The sequence below is a fragment of the Pelophylax lessonae genome (genome assembly GCF_965119305.1).
Source record: "Pelophylax lessonae genome assembly, chromosome: 9".
Lineage (NCBI taxonomy): Eukaryota > Metazoa > Chordata > Amphibia > Anura > Ranidae > Pelophylax > Pelophylax lessonae.
The window spans coordinates 64,758,098-64,773,267 of record NC_138776.1 but is presented as its reverse complement, the minus strand read 5'-3'; positions in this window follow the sequence as shown (position 1 = coordinate 64,773,267).

Genomic DNA, 15,170 nt, shown 5'->3' with positions numbered 1-15,170 from the left:
CAACCACATAAAAAGGGGCTAAGTAATCATTTCAATTATTGCACATAATATTATTGTCTCAGCTAATTGACCCCTCCATATTTTTATAGTACTCACAAATCTCAAAAGGTCAGCAGGTTTCCCAAAATTGTCACCAGATGTTAATCTCGGTCTCTCTTTGGATGGTATATGTGTAGCCGCCATGATTATATCCATGTCTAGACCGTCCAAATATATTGTCCTAGTCTTGCCCAATTAAGGGCTCAATGAGCCTCATGTGCCCCCAGTTGATGCCGGCATCGCAGAGCATCCAGGCCTCGTGGTCCTTGGCATTCTGAATCATGCTTGGGCATAGACGCAGGCGGGATGATACACTTCTGGCTCCAGAAACATCACTTTTGGGACACGTAGGACGCCATCGCCATACAAACACCGCTGACTCAGAAAGCCGCATATGCTGCATAGGTCACGGAGGAGGGGGGAATACCCAGAAGCGGGCTAAGGCTCAAAGCCCGATGTTCTCATATGCGGAAATGTAAAACCTGCCACTCCAAACTATGGAGACACCATGTTTTCTTTCCCAGGCACATACCAGAGTAGTCCCACCGTGGCCAAGCCGAGGCCCGCACCAATGGCATGGAAGAAAAAAAACACACAATTCTAATATAAATTTATTACAATAAAAGATAACAACAAAATAATATACGAAAATAAAAGACATGATCACTAACCCTAATACATTTGATATCACATCACAAAGATTTTTGTCCAATACTCGTATTAACAATATTTGTATAGTTGAATCCTTTGCTCTCTCAGGTATCCACCCAATCACGTTTGGGGGAACCAATGGTAGAAGATGAACCAATATCTTAAAATCAAAGGTTTATTCTTCATGATACACTCAACCGTTTATGCTAGAGCTGAATCCGTCAAAAAATCATTAAAAGCACTCTGATTTGTTTAATCCTGAGGCAGAAGTCACTCTCAGGTAATGAATCCAGTGTAACTTGCTTTGAAATAAAATTTTGTTCCAGTCACTGCCTCTCACGGGAATTTGTGCCTTAACCAGGGTATCATAGAGCTCCCCAGCCACCCGACACTTGAACCACTAATACCCCAAAAGATGGTACATAAAAGGGGTCTGGGTTTGTGTAGCTGTCAGGATACAAAGTGCTGGTTTCCTGCAGTCTGGATACCAAACTACAACCTTAGTGCAAATTAGTAAACACACAGTACAGTAGTTGTACATGATTGGTATTCTTGGTAAAGTCAATTTTCACCACATTCACTAAGCTAAGGGAAAATTTCCTTGCAATGTTAATAGACTATTTTCCTTATTAGATCAATGCCCATGGACACAAGTAACATGAAACATAAACAACAATGCTGGTTAAAAGGTAACCGATGGGTCAGGAGCTGGGCCAGAACAAGTACAGGATTATGCTGGAACAGAGTAAATGCAACCACTTGGGCAAGGTGCGCACTGAGCATGCAGACAGCCATAGCTTAATAGCCCTTGAAATATCGCCTTTATGCATAAGCTGCATGAGCCCTTGCTTCTGGTCGGTCTGTCGTCTCCAGAGCACGTCCAGATCCTATCCATCCACCAGGGGTCACTACCAGGCTGCGTATCTCCTCTTTTTAGTTGGCTTAGGTCAGCTTATGCATAAAGGCGATATTTCAAGGGCAATTTGGTGAGTGGCCACTTCATAGGGGGGCACAGTCGGCGTGGTGAAGGCTTAGTGATATTGTGTGTACAATCACTGGTGCTGAACATCAGAGGAGAAATCTTTGCTGGCTGTGACTATTCACCTTGTGAAGTTTGGACTAGTTTACCTTGGCAGGCTCTGAAGTACTTCAGGAACTGATTAATATACTTGCACACGCACTTTGTGTTTGCACAAGCGCCGCTGAATGTATGATATATTGAACTGAGATGCACAGACTGGGCTATTATTATACATTTGTTTTTGCAAGTTTTTATTTTTACAGTGGCAGCTAGTGCATTCAAAGGATGCACAGAGTGACATGTTTTACATGATTTTATCTACTATTTATTTATAATTTTAGTAGACATATTTTATTCTTATACATCTTTCACTGTTTTATATATATTTTAGCGCCGGGCGGGTGGTTGACGTTTTTTTAGCATCAGACACCTTTCTACAATAGTACCACTGGATTGGCGTAGGGCCAATGTGGTGCGCATATTTAGAAAGGAATCAAAGTCTTTGCCAAGTAATTATAGACCTGTTAATTTACCTTCTATAGTCAGAAAGATACTGGAGAGTTTATTAAAAGACCACATACAGTAGATGAGTTCTTGCTGGAAAAAAAATATTTTAAGCAACAGACAGCATGGATTCATGAAAGACAGAAGTTGTCAAACAAACCTGATTTATTTTTATGAGGAGGTAAGTAAAACCTTGGTTAGAGGGGTGGCTGTGGACGTATTATACTTTTGAGCATTTGACACAGTTCCCCACACATGGCTAATGTGTAAGGTAAGGTCTACAGGCTTGGAAAGATCAGTTTGTAAATGGATAGAAAAGTGGCTAAAAGATAGAATTCAGAGAGTAGAGGTTATTCATACTCTGAATGGTTTAAGGTTATCAGTGGTGTACCCCAAGGTTCAGTGTTGGGACCCTTACTTTTTTATATCAGAGTAGGTGTTTATAGACTATAAGACCATAGACAAATAAATCTACAACACTAGCAGCGCTGAATAAAGGGACATACACGACATCTCAAGTAGTCCTTAGAATGAGAATACAGATTATATATATGATGCACAGTCCAATCGGAGACTCATATGTCTTGGGAGTCCGTCGTTAAGGGAAAGGGAGTGAGGTAACTTGGCTTAATCACCAGACTTCCACCACCGCACGGTGCTCCCCCCCTTATACCAAATACTCACCAGAACCTAGGTGAAAAAAGACCCTTCAAAACACATCCACCGCTAGCAGGATCTTGATGATGAGAATTCCACCAAGGAATGGTTTGAATTTTTTAATAATGTAGGCATTAAGTTACAGGAGCTCACCCTGAAAAGAAAAAAACAAAAAATGAAATTTCTGGAGAAAAGAATAGCGGATCTTAAGAATATTTTAGAAAAAGACAAGGATTTGCCTATAGTTTTAAAGTTTAATACGGATATTAAGAGGAAATTAGAAAAAGTTGACAAAGACACTCATAGAAAAAAAGTAAAGAAATATTATAGGGATTTAGAAGACTTTAAAAGCAATTCAGTTTATCTCTGGAAAAATCCAGGGATAGCGGCTAATCAGAGATCCACTAATGGTAACCCCGTAACAGTTAACCATTCAGGCAGTCAGGGGCACATTCCAGGACCAAGCACCCCTAGAGGCCCAATAAGGCCTGTTGTTGCCCCACAGGGTCCTAGGGGGGCAAGGCCAAGGAATGCAAACCTACCTAACTCTGATCCAACCCGAAGCAATCAGAATGTACAACAAGGGAGTAGTGAGAGTTATGGATACCAGTCTGAACAGAGACTGGTGGCACCATACGGAGTCCCTGTGCAGAACAGATATGATTCTCTGACCCAATATGAGGGGGGAAATTCCCCTACCCCAAATCCTACTCGCCCTTTTCCCTGGCGGGGAGGAAGAGGCAGAGGGGGGAGGAGGGGAGGCAGACCCTGAAGGGGGAGACCTCAAGGTTGGGGCCCTCCACATCCACAAGGGATGTACAATCCGCACTGGGGACATCAGGCAGGTCCCCAGGAGTTTGTGGGAGAACGAGCACCAGGGGATGCCGAGCGGGACAGAAAGAACAAAAAAAGAAGAAGGGATTTCGATTAGAGGGCATTTACAATCTTGCGGAAGTACCCTTGACAGATAAGGAACTGAACATACTTCATGCTGGCCTAAAATGCGCTAAACATAGACCGGTTAATAAATTCAACGTCTATATTGATTTACACAAATTTGTGAGGAAAATTAATTTAAAGAAATATTATTTAAATCCTGCCCGTACATTAGGGGCCCCTAAAGCAGGTTTGACAAATTATACAGTGGGAATTGACAGTGGGCTCAAAAATAAATCTTTATTTAACCCACAGCAATCGTCGAATCAACACATTGAGGTGTTCAAAAACCTTGTGATTCGAGATTTGAAAGAAATCCCTGAGAAAAGGAGTGTCATCCCAAGACACATTCAGGAAGGCTTAGAGGCCCTTGAAAAAAGAAAGAACGTCATCATTAGGCCTGCAGATAAGGGAGGGGGGTGGTGCTCCTGAAGAAGGAGTATTACCACACCCAACTCTCTACAATGCTGGCAGATACGGACATGTATAAGATTTTAAAGAAAGATCCCACAGTGCAATATAGACGTGAGCTCAGTGCCCTTGTAGAAAATGGGTATGAGAAACACATTTTATGTAAGAAGGAAAAGCAGTATCTGGTACCCAGGTACAGCCGTATACCAACAATTTATACGTTACCGAAAGTCCATAAGGACATGGTCAACCCTGCGGCCAGACCAATTGTTAATGGAATACAATTGGTAACGTCAAGGCTGGGTGAGTACCTAGATTTTTTCTTACAGAACAGTGTGGTAAACTTAAGATCATATCTACGGGACACTAAGGCTCTATTAGGAGCATTGAAAGAGGTTACCTTACCGAGCAGTGGAGAAGTTTTTCGAGTCACAGGGGATGTATCGTCATTGTATACGATCATCCAACATGATGACGCGCTGCTCGCATTCAACTGGGCCTTTAGTAAAAGGGATGCCATTCCCGATATACAGAAACGTTTTTTGAAAGATGCTCTAGTTTTCTGTTTAGCGCATAACTATTTTTGGTTTGACAGCACTTTTTACCAACAGCAAAGGGGTGTGGCAATGGGCGCTAAGTTCGCCCCGAGTCTGGCTAACATTTTCATGGGCGAATGGGAGGATCGATCCATTTTTGCTGCCCGATGTGAACAATTGATTATGTACCGTCGTTATATTGACGACTTGTTCTTTATTTGGGCAGGGACGGAGTCCTTCCTACAAAAGTTTTGTGAAAAGCTCAATGATAATACAAACAATATAAAACTTGATTTTAACTGGAGTCGGACTAAGATACACTACCTGGACGTGGAGATATCCCTTCTTGAGGGTGGGCTGAGGACACAAGTGTACTTCAAGCCCACCGATCGGAATGGATATCTTCCCGTCCAGAGTAGACACCATCAGCAATGGTTATCCAACATCCCTAGGGGTCAAAGAAAATGGCCTCTGCCCCCACCTATAACTGGCCTTCCTAGCAAAGAACACATGGAAGGGCAACGCACATGAAACAAACAAAGATAAAATTTGCCAACCAGTCTGCTTACCAACCAAATTGGCCTGTCTAACAGTTTGCGTCAATACAGGGGTTTAGTTAGCACACATTTGCAAACGCATGTGAAAGCTGCAGGGCCACGTCAAGGCTCCCTGTTACCTGCAGTCCTAACTCTAATGAATTTTAAAGAGTCTCCACAGTGGGAGCACATGCAAGCTAATGGATAGATAGGGGGCAGGTGAGCCTGGAGGTGGCCCATCCCTCCTGAAAGGTAATTGGGGGCATAATGGAAGCCCAGCTGATAGTATTACAGCAAAGGCACCCAGTATGTCCACTCACCAGTACACATATACAACAAAGAAAATGGCCTCTGCCCCCACCTATAACTGGCCTTCATAGCAAAGAACACATGGAAGGGCAACGCACATGAAACAAACAAAGATAAAATTCCCAGTTCAATTTGCCAACCAGTCTGCTTACCAACCAAATTGGCCTGTCTAACAGTTTGCGTCAATACAGGGGTTTAGTTAGCACACATTTGCAAACGCATGTGAAAGCTGCAGGGCCACGTCAAGGCTCCCTGTTACCTGCAGTCCTAACTCTAATGAATTTTAAAGAGTCTCCACAGTGGGAGCACATGCAAGCTAATGGATAGATAGGGGGCAGGTGAGCCTGAAGGTGGCCCATCCCTCCTGAAAGGTAATTGGGGGCATAATGGAAGCCCAGCTGATAGTATTACAGCAAAGGCACCCAGTATGTCCACTCACCAGTACACATATACAACAAAGAAAATGGCCTCTGCCCCCACCTATAACTGGCCTTCATAGCAAAGAACACATGGAAGGGCAACGCACATGAAACAAACAAAGATAAAATTCCCAGTTCAATTTGCCAACCAGTCTGCTTACCAACCAAATTGGCCTGTCTAACAGTTTGCGTCAATACAGGGGTTTAGTTAGCACACATTTGCAAACGCATGTGAAAGCTGCAGGGCCACGTCAAGGCTCCCTGTTACCTGCAGTCCTAACTCTAATGAATTTTAAAGAGTCTCCACAGTGGGAGCACATGCAAGCTAATGGATAGATAGGGGGCAGGTGAGCCTGGAGGTGGCCCATCCCTCCTGAAAGGTAATTGGGGGCATAATGGAAGCCCAGCTGATAGTATTACAGCAAAGGCACCCAGTATGTCCACTCACCAGTACACATATACAACAAAGAAAATGGCCTCTGCCCCCACCTTTAACTGGCCTTCATAGCAAAGAACACATGGAAGGGCAACGCACATGAAACAAACAAAGATAAAATTCCCAGTTCAATTTGCCAACCAGTCTGCTTACCAACCAAATTGGCCTGTCTAACAGTTTGCGTCAATACAGGGGTTTAGTTAGCACACATTTGCAAACGCATGTGAAAGCTGCAGGGCCACGTCAAGGCTCCCTGTTACCTGCAGTCCTAACTCTAATGAATTTTAAAGAGTCTCCACAGTGGGAGCACATGCAAGCTAATGGATAGATAGGGGGCAGGTGAGCCTGGAGGTGGCCCATCCCTCCTGAAAGGTAATTGGGGGCATAATGGAAGCCCAGCTGATAGTATTACAGCAAAGGCACCCAGTATGTCCACTCACCAGTACACATATACAACAAAGAAAATGGCCTCTGCCCCCACCTATAACTGGCCTTCATAGCAAAGAACACATGGAAGGGCAACGCACATGAAACAAACAAAGAAAAAATTCCCAGTTCAATTTGCCAACCAGTCTGCTTACCAACCAAATTGGCCTGTCTAACAGTTTGCGTCAATACAGGGGTTTAGTTAGCACACATTTGCAAACGCATGTGAAAGCTGCAGGGCCACGTCAAGGCTCCCTGTTACCTGCAGTCCTAACTCTAATGAATTTTAAAGAGTCTCCACAGTGGGAGCACATGCAAGCTAATGGATAGATAGGGGGCAGGTGAGCCTGGAGGTGGCCCATCCCTCCTGAAAGGTAATTGGGGGCATAATGGAAGCCCAGCTGATAGTATTACAGCAAAGGCACCCAGTATGTCCACTCACCAGTACACATATACAACAAAGAAAATGGCCTCTGCCCCCACCTATAACTGGCCTTCATAGCAAAGAACACATGGAAGGGCAACGCACATGAAACAAACAAAGATAAAATTCCCAGTTCAATTTGCCAACCAGTCTGCTTACCAACCAAATTGGCCTGTCTAACAGTTTGCGTCAATACAGGGGTTTAGTTAGCACACATTTGCAAACGCATGTGAAAGCTGCAGGGCCACGTCAAGGCTCCCTGTTACCTGCAGTCCTAACTCTAATGAATTTTAAAGAGTCTCCACAGTGGGAGCACATGCAAGCTAATGGATAGATAGGGGGCAGGTGAGCCTGGAGGTGGCCCATCCCTCCTGAAAGGTAATTGGGGGCATAATGGAAGCCCAGCTGATAGTATTACAGCAAAGGCACCCAGTATGTCCACTCACCAGTACACATATACAACAAAGAAAATGGCCTCTGCCCCCACCTATAACTGGCCTTCATAGCAAAGAACACATGGAAGGGCAACGCACATGAAACAAACAAAGATAAAATTCCCAGTTCAATTTGCCAACCAGTCTGCTTACCAACCAAATTGGCCTGTCTAACAGTTTGCGTCAATACAGGGGTTTAGTTAGCACACATTTGCAAACGCATGTGAAAGCTGCAGGGCCACGTCAAGGCTCCCTGTTACCTGCAGTCCTAACTCTAATGAATTTTAAAGAGTCTCCACAGTGGGAGCACATGCAAGCTAATGGATAGATAGGGGGCAGGTGAGCCTGGAGGTGGCCCATCCCTCCTGAAAGGTAATTGGGGGCATAATGGAAGCCCAGCTGATAGTATTACAGCAAAGGCACCCAGTATGTCCACTCACCAGTACACATATACAACAAAGAAAATGGCCTCTGCCCCCACCTATAACTGGCCTTCATAGCAAAGAACACATGGAAGGGCAACGCACATGAAACAAACAAAGAAAAAATTCCCAGTTCAATTTGCCAACCAGTCTGCTTACCAACCAAATTGGCCTGTCTAACAGTTTGCGTCAATACAGGGGTTTAGTTAGCACACATTTGCAAACGCATGTGAAAGCTGCAGGGCCACGTCAAGGCTCCCTGTTACCTGCAGTCCTAACTCTAATGAATTTTAAAGAGTCTCCACAGTGGGAGCACATGCAAGCTAATGGATAGATAGGGGGCAGGTGAGCCTGGAGGTGGCCCATCCCTCCTGAAAGGTAACTGGGGGCATAATGGAAGCCCAGCTGATAGTATTACAGCAAAGGCACCCAGTATGTCCACTCACCAGTACACATATACAACAAAGAAAATGGCCTCTGCCCCCACCTATAACTGGCCTTCATAGCAAAGAACACATGGAAGGGCAACGCACATGAAACAAACAAAGATAAAATTCCCAGTTCAATTTGCCAACCAGTCTGCTTACCAACCAAATTGGCCTGTCTAACAGTTTGCGTCAATACAGGGGTTTAGTTAGCACACATTTGCAAACGCATGTGAAAGCTGCAGGGCCACGTCAAGGCTCCCTGTTACCTGCAGTCCTAACTCTAATGAATTTTAAAGAGTCTCCACAGTGGGAGCACATGCAAGCTAATGGATAGATAGGGGGCAGGTGAGCCTGGAGGTGGCCCATCCCTCCTGAAAGGTAATTGGGGGCATAATGGAAGCCCAGCTGATAGTATTACAGCAAAGGCACCCAGTATGTCCACTCACCAGTACACATATACAACAAAGAAAATGGCCTCTGCCCCCACCTATAACTGGCCTTCATAGCAAAGAACACATGGAAGGGCAACGCACATGAAACAAACAAAGATAAAATTCCCAGTTCAATTTGCCAACCAGTCTGCTTACCAACCAAATTGGCCTGTCTAACAGTTTGCGTCAATACAGGGGTTTAGTTAGCACACATTTGCAAACGCATGTGAAAGCTGCAGGGCCACGTCAAGGCTCCCTGTTACCTGCAGTCCTAACTCTAATGAATTTTAAAGAGTCTCCACAGTGGGAGCACATGCAAGCTAATGGATAGATAGGGGGCAGGTGAGCCTGAAGGTGGCCCATCCCTCCTGAAAGGTAATTGGGGGCATAATGGAAGCCCAGCTGATAGTATTACAGCAAAGGCACCCAGTATGTCCACTCACCAGTACACATATACAACAAAGAAAATGGCCTCTGCCCCCACCTATAACTGGCCTTCATAGCAAAGAACACATGGAAGGGCAACGCACATGAAACAAACAAAGATAAAATTCCCAGTTCAATTTGCCAACCAGTCTGCTTACCAACCAAATTGGCCTGTCTAACAGTTTGCGTCAATACAGGGGTTTAGTTAGCACACATTTGCAAACGCATGTGAAAGCTGCAGGGCCACGTCAAGGCTCCCTGTTACCTGCAGTCCTAACTCTAATGAATTTTAAAGAGTCTCCACAGTGGGAGCACATGCAAGCTAATGGATAGATAGGGGGCAGGTGAGCCTGGAGGTGGCCCATCCCTCCTGAAAGGTAATTGGGGGCATAATGGAAGCCCAGCTGATAGTATTACAGCAAAGGCACCCAGTATGTCCACTCACCAGTACACATATACAACAAAGAAAATGGCCTCTGCCCCCACCTATAACTGGCCTTCATAGCAAAGAACACATGGAAGGGCAACGCACATGAAACAAACAAAGATAAAATTCCCAGTTCAATTTGCCAACCAGTCTGCTTACCAACCAAATTGGCCTGTCTAACAGTTTGCGTCAATACAGGGGTTTAGTTAGCACACATTTGCAAACGCATGTGAAAGCTGCAGGGCCACGTCAAGGCTCCCTGTTACCTGCAGTCCTAACTCTAATGAATTTTAAAGAGTCTCCACAGTGGGAGCACATGCAAGCTAATGGATAGATAGGGGGCAGGTGAGCCTGGAGGTGGCCCATCCCTCCTGAAAGGTAATTGGGGGCATAATGGAAGCCCAGCTGATAGTATTACAGCAAAGGCACCCAGTATGTCCACTCACCAGTACACATATACAACAAAGAAAATGGCCTCTGCCCCCACCTATAACTGGCCTTCATAGCAAAGAACACATGGAAGGGCAACGCACATGAAACAAACAAAGAAAAAATTCCCAGTTCAATTTGCCAACCAGTCTGCTTACCAACCAAATTGGCCTGTCTAACAGTTTGCGTCAATACAGGGGTTTAGTTAGCACACATTTGCAAACGCATGTGAAAGCTGCAGGGCCACGTCAAGGCTCCCTGTTACCTGCAGTCCTAACTCTAATGAATTTTAAAGAGTCTCCACAGTGGGAGCACATGCAAGCTAATGGATAGATAGGGGGCAGGTGAGCCTGGAGGTGGCCCATCCCTCCTGAAAGGTAATTGGGGGCATAATGGAAGCCCAGCTGATAGTATTACAGCAAAGGCACCCAGTATGTCCACTCACCAGTACACATATACAACAAAGAAAATGGCCTCTGCCCCCACCTATAACTGGCCTTCATAGCAAAGAACACATGGAAGGGCAACGCACATGAAACAAACAAAGATAAAATTCCCAGTTCAATTTGCCAACCAGTCTGCTTACCAACCAAATTGGCCTGTCTAACAGTTTGCGTCAATACAGGGGTTTAGTTAGCACACATTTGCAAACGCATGTGAAAGCTGCAGGGCCACGTCAAGGCTCCCTGTTACCTGCAGTCCTAACTCTAATGAATTTTAAAGAGTCTCCACAGTGGGAGCACATGCAAGCTAATGGATAGATAGGGGGCAGGTGAGCCTGGAGGTGGCCCATCCCTCCTGAAAGGTAATTGGGGGCATAATGGAAGCCCAGCTGATAGTATTACAGCAAAGGCACCCAGTATGTCCACTCACCAGTACACATATACAACAAAGAAAATGGCCTCTGCCCCCACCTATAACTGGCCTTCATAGCAAAGAACACATGGAAGGGCAACGCACATGAAACAAACAAAGATAAAATTCCCAGTTCAATTTGCCAACCAGTCTGCTTACCAACCAAATTGGCCTGTCTAACAGTTTGCGTCAATACAGGGGTTTAGTTAGCACACATTTGCAAACGCATGTGAAAGCTGCAGGGCCACGTCAAGGCTCCCTGTTACCTGCAGTCCTAACTCTAATGAATTTTAAAGAGTCTCCACAGTGGGAGCACATGCAAGCTAATGGATAGATAGGGGGCAGGTGAGCCTGGAGGTGGCCCATCCCTCCTGAAAGGTAATTGGGGGCATAATGGAAGCCCAGCTGATAGTATTACAGCAAAGGCACCCAGTATGTCCACTCACCAGTACACATATACAACAAAGAAAATGGCCTCTGCCCCCACCTATAACTGGCCTTCATAGCAAAGAACACATGGAAGGGCAACGCACATGAAACAAACAAAGAAAAAATTCCCAGTTCAATTTGCCAACCAGTCTGCTTACCAACCAAATTGGCCTGTCTAACAGTTTGCGTCAATACAGGGGTTTAGTTAGCACACATTTGCAAACGCATGTGAAAGCTGCAGGGCCACGTCAAGGCTCCCTGTTACCTGCAGTCCTAACTCTAATGAATTTTAAAGAGTCTCCACAGTGGGAGCACATGCAAGCTAATGGATAGATAGGGGGCAGGTGAGCCTGGAGGTGGCCCATCCCTCCTGAAAGGTAATTGGGGGCATAATGGAAGCCCAGCTGATAGTATTACAGCAAAGGCACCCAGTATGTCCACTCACCAGTACACATATACAACAAAGAAAATGGCCTCTGCCCCCACCTATAACTGGCCTTCATAGCAAAGAACACATGGAAGGGCAACGCACATGAAACAAACAAAGATAAAATTCCCAGTTCAATTTGCCAACCAGTCTGCTTACCAACAAAATTGGCCTGTCTAACAGTTTGCGTCAATACAGGGGTTTAGTTAGCACACATTTGCAAACGCATGTGAAAGCTGCAGGGCCACGTCAAGGCTCCCTGTTACCTGCAGTCCTAACTCTAATGAATTTTAAAGAGTCTCCACAGTGGGAGCACATGCAAGCTAATGGATAGATAGGGGGCAGGTGAGCCTGGAGGTGGCCCATCCCTCCTGAAAGGTAATTGGGGGCATAATGGAAGCCCAGCTGATAGTATTACAGCAAAGGCACCCAGTATGTCCACTCACCAGTACACATATACAACAAAGAAAATGGCCTCTGCCCCCACCTATAACTGGCCTTCATAGCAAAGAACACATGGAAGGGCAACGCACATGAAACAAACAAAGAAAAAATTCCCAGTTCAATTTGCCAACCAGTCTGCTTACCAACCAAATTGGCCTGTCTAACAGTTTGCGTCAATACAGGGGTTTAGTTAGCACACATTTGCAAACGCATGTGAAAGCTGCAGGGCCACGTCAAGGCTCCCTGTTACCTGCAGTCCTAACTCTAATGAATTTTAAAGAGTCTCCACAGTGGGAGCACATGCAAGCTAATGGATAGATAGGGGGCAGGTGAGCCTGGAGGTGGCCCATCCCTCCTGAAAGGTAATTGGGGGCATAATGGAAGCCCAGCTGATAGTATTACAGCAAAGGCACCCAGTATGTCCACTCACCAGTACACATATACAACAAAGAAAATGGCCTCTGCCCCCACCTATAACTGGCCTTCATAGCAAAGAACACATGGAAGGGCAACGCACATGAAACAAAGAAAAAATTCCCAGTTCAATTTGCCAACCAGTCTGCTTACCAACCAAATTGGCCTGTCTAACAGTTTGCGTCAATACAGGGGTTTAGTTAGCACACATTTGCAAACACATGTGAAAGCTGCAGGGCCACGTCAAGGCTCCCTGTTACCTGCAGTCCTAACTCTAATGAATTTTAAAGAGTCTCCACAGTGGGAGCACATGCAAGCTAATGGATAGATAGGGGGCAGGTGAGCCTGGAGGTGGCCCATCCCTCCTGAAAGGTAATTGGGGGCATAATGGAAGCCCAGCTGATAGTATTACAGCAAAGGCACCCAGTATGTCCACTCACCAGTACACATATACAACAAAGAAAATGGCCTCTGCCCCCACCTATAACTGGCCTTCATAGCAAAGAACACATGGAAGGGCAACGCACATGAAACAAACAAAGATAAAATTCCCAGTTCAATTTGCCAACCAGTCTGCTTACCAACAAAATTGGCCTGTCTAACAGTTTGCGTCAATACAGGGGTTTAGTTAGCACACATTTGCAAACGCATGTGAAAGCTGCAGGGCCACGTCAAGGCTCCCTGTTACCTGCAGTCCTAACTCTAATGAATTTTAAAGAGTCTCCACAGTGGGAGCACATGCAAGCTAATGGATAGATAGGGGGCAGGTGAGCCTGGAGGTGGCCCATCCCTCCTGAAAGGTAATTGGGGGCATAATGGAAGCCCAGCTGATAGTATTACAGCAAAGGCACCCAGTATGTCCACTCACCAGTACACATATACAACAAAGAAAATGGCCTCTGCCCCCACCTATAACTGGCCTTCATAGCAAAGAACACATGGAAGGGCAACGCACATGAAACAAACAAAGATAAAATTCCCAGTTCAATTTGCCAACCAGTCTGCTTACCAACCAAATTACTATCAGCTGGGCTTCCATTATGCCCCCAATTACCTTTCAGGAGGGATGGGCCACCTCCAGGCTCACCTGCCCCCTATCTATCCATTAGCTTGCATGTGCTCCCACTGTGGAGACTCTTTAAAATTCATTAGAGTTAGGACTGCAGGTAACAGGGAGCCTTGACGTGGCCCTGCAGCTTTCACATGCGTTTGCAAATGTGTGCTAACTAAACCCCTGTATTGACGCAAACTGTTAGACAGGCCAATTTGGTTGGTAAGCAGACTGGTTGGCAAATTGAACTGGGAATTTTATCTTTGTTTGTTTCATGTGCGTTGCCCTTCCATGTGTTCTTTGCTATGAAGGCCAGTTATAGGTGGGGGCAGAGGCCATTTTCTTTGTTGTATATGTGTACTGGTGAGTGGACATACTGGGTGCCTTTGCCGTAATACTATCAGCGGGGCTTCCATTATGCCCCCAATTACCTTTCAGGAGGGATGGGCCACCTCCAGGCTCACCTGCCCCCTATCTATCCATTAGCTTGCATGTGCTCCCACTGTGGAGACTCTTTAAAATTCATTAGAGTTAGGACTGCAGGTAACAGGGAGCCTTGACGTGGCCCTGCAGCTTTCACATGCGTTTGCAAATGTGTGCTAACTAAACCCCTGTATTGACGCAAACTGTTAGACAGGCCAATTTGGTTGGTAAGCAGACTGGTTGGCAAATTGAACTGGGAATTTTATCTTTGTTTGTTTCATGTGCGTTGCCCTTCCATGTGTTCTTTGCTATGAAGGCCAGTTATAGGTGGGGGCAGAGGCCATTTTCTTTGTTGTATATGTGTACTGGTGAGTGGACATACTGGGTGCCTTTGCTGTAATACTATCAGCTGGGCTTCCATTATGCCCCCAGTTACCTTTCAGGAGGGATGGGCCACCTCCAGGCTCACCTGCCCCCTATCTATCCATTAGCTTGCATGTGCTCCCACTGTGGAGACTCTTTAAAATTCATTAGAGTTAGGACTGCAGGTAACAGGGAGCCTTGACGTGGCCCTGCAGCTTTCACATGCGTTTGCAAATGTGTGCTAACTAAACCCCTGTATTGACGCAAACTGTTAGACAGGCCAATTTGGTTGGTAAGCAGACTGGTTGGCAAATTGAACTGGGAATTTTATCTTTGTTTGTTTCATCCCTAGGGGTCAGTTCCTTCGTGTCAGAAGGAACTGTACTACCGATGATGACTTTCAAGCTCAGTCACAAATCTTAAAACAGAGATTTGTAGAAAAAGGCTACCAAGGCACGAAAT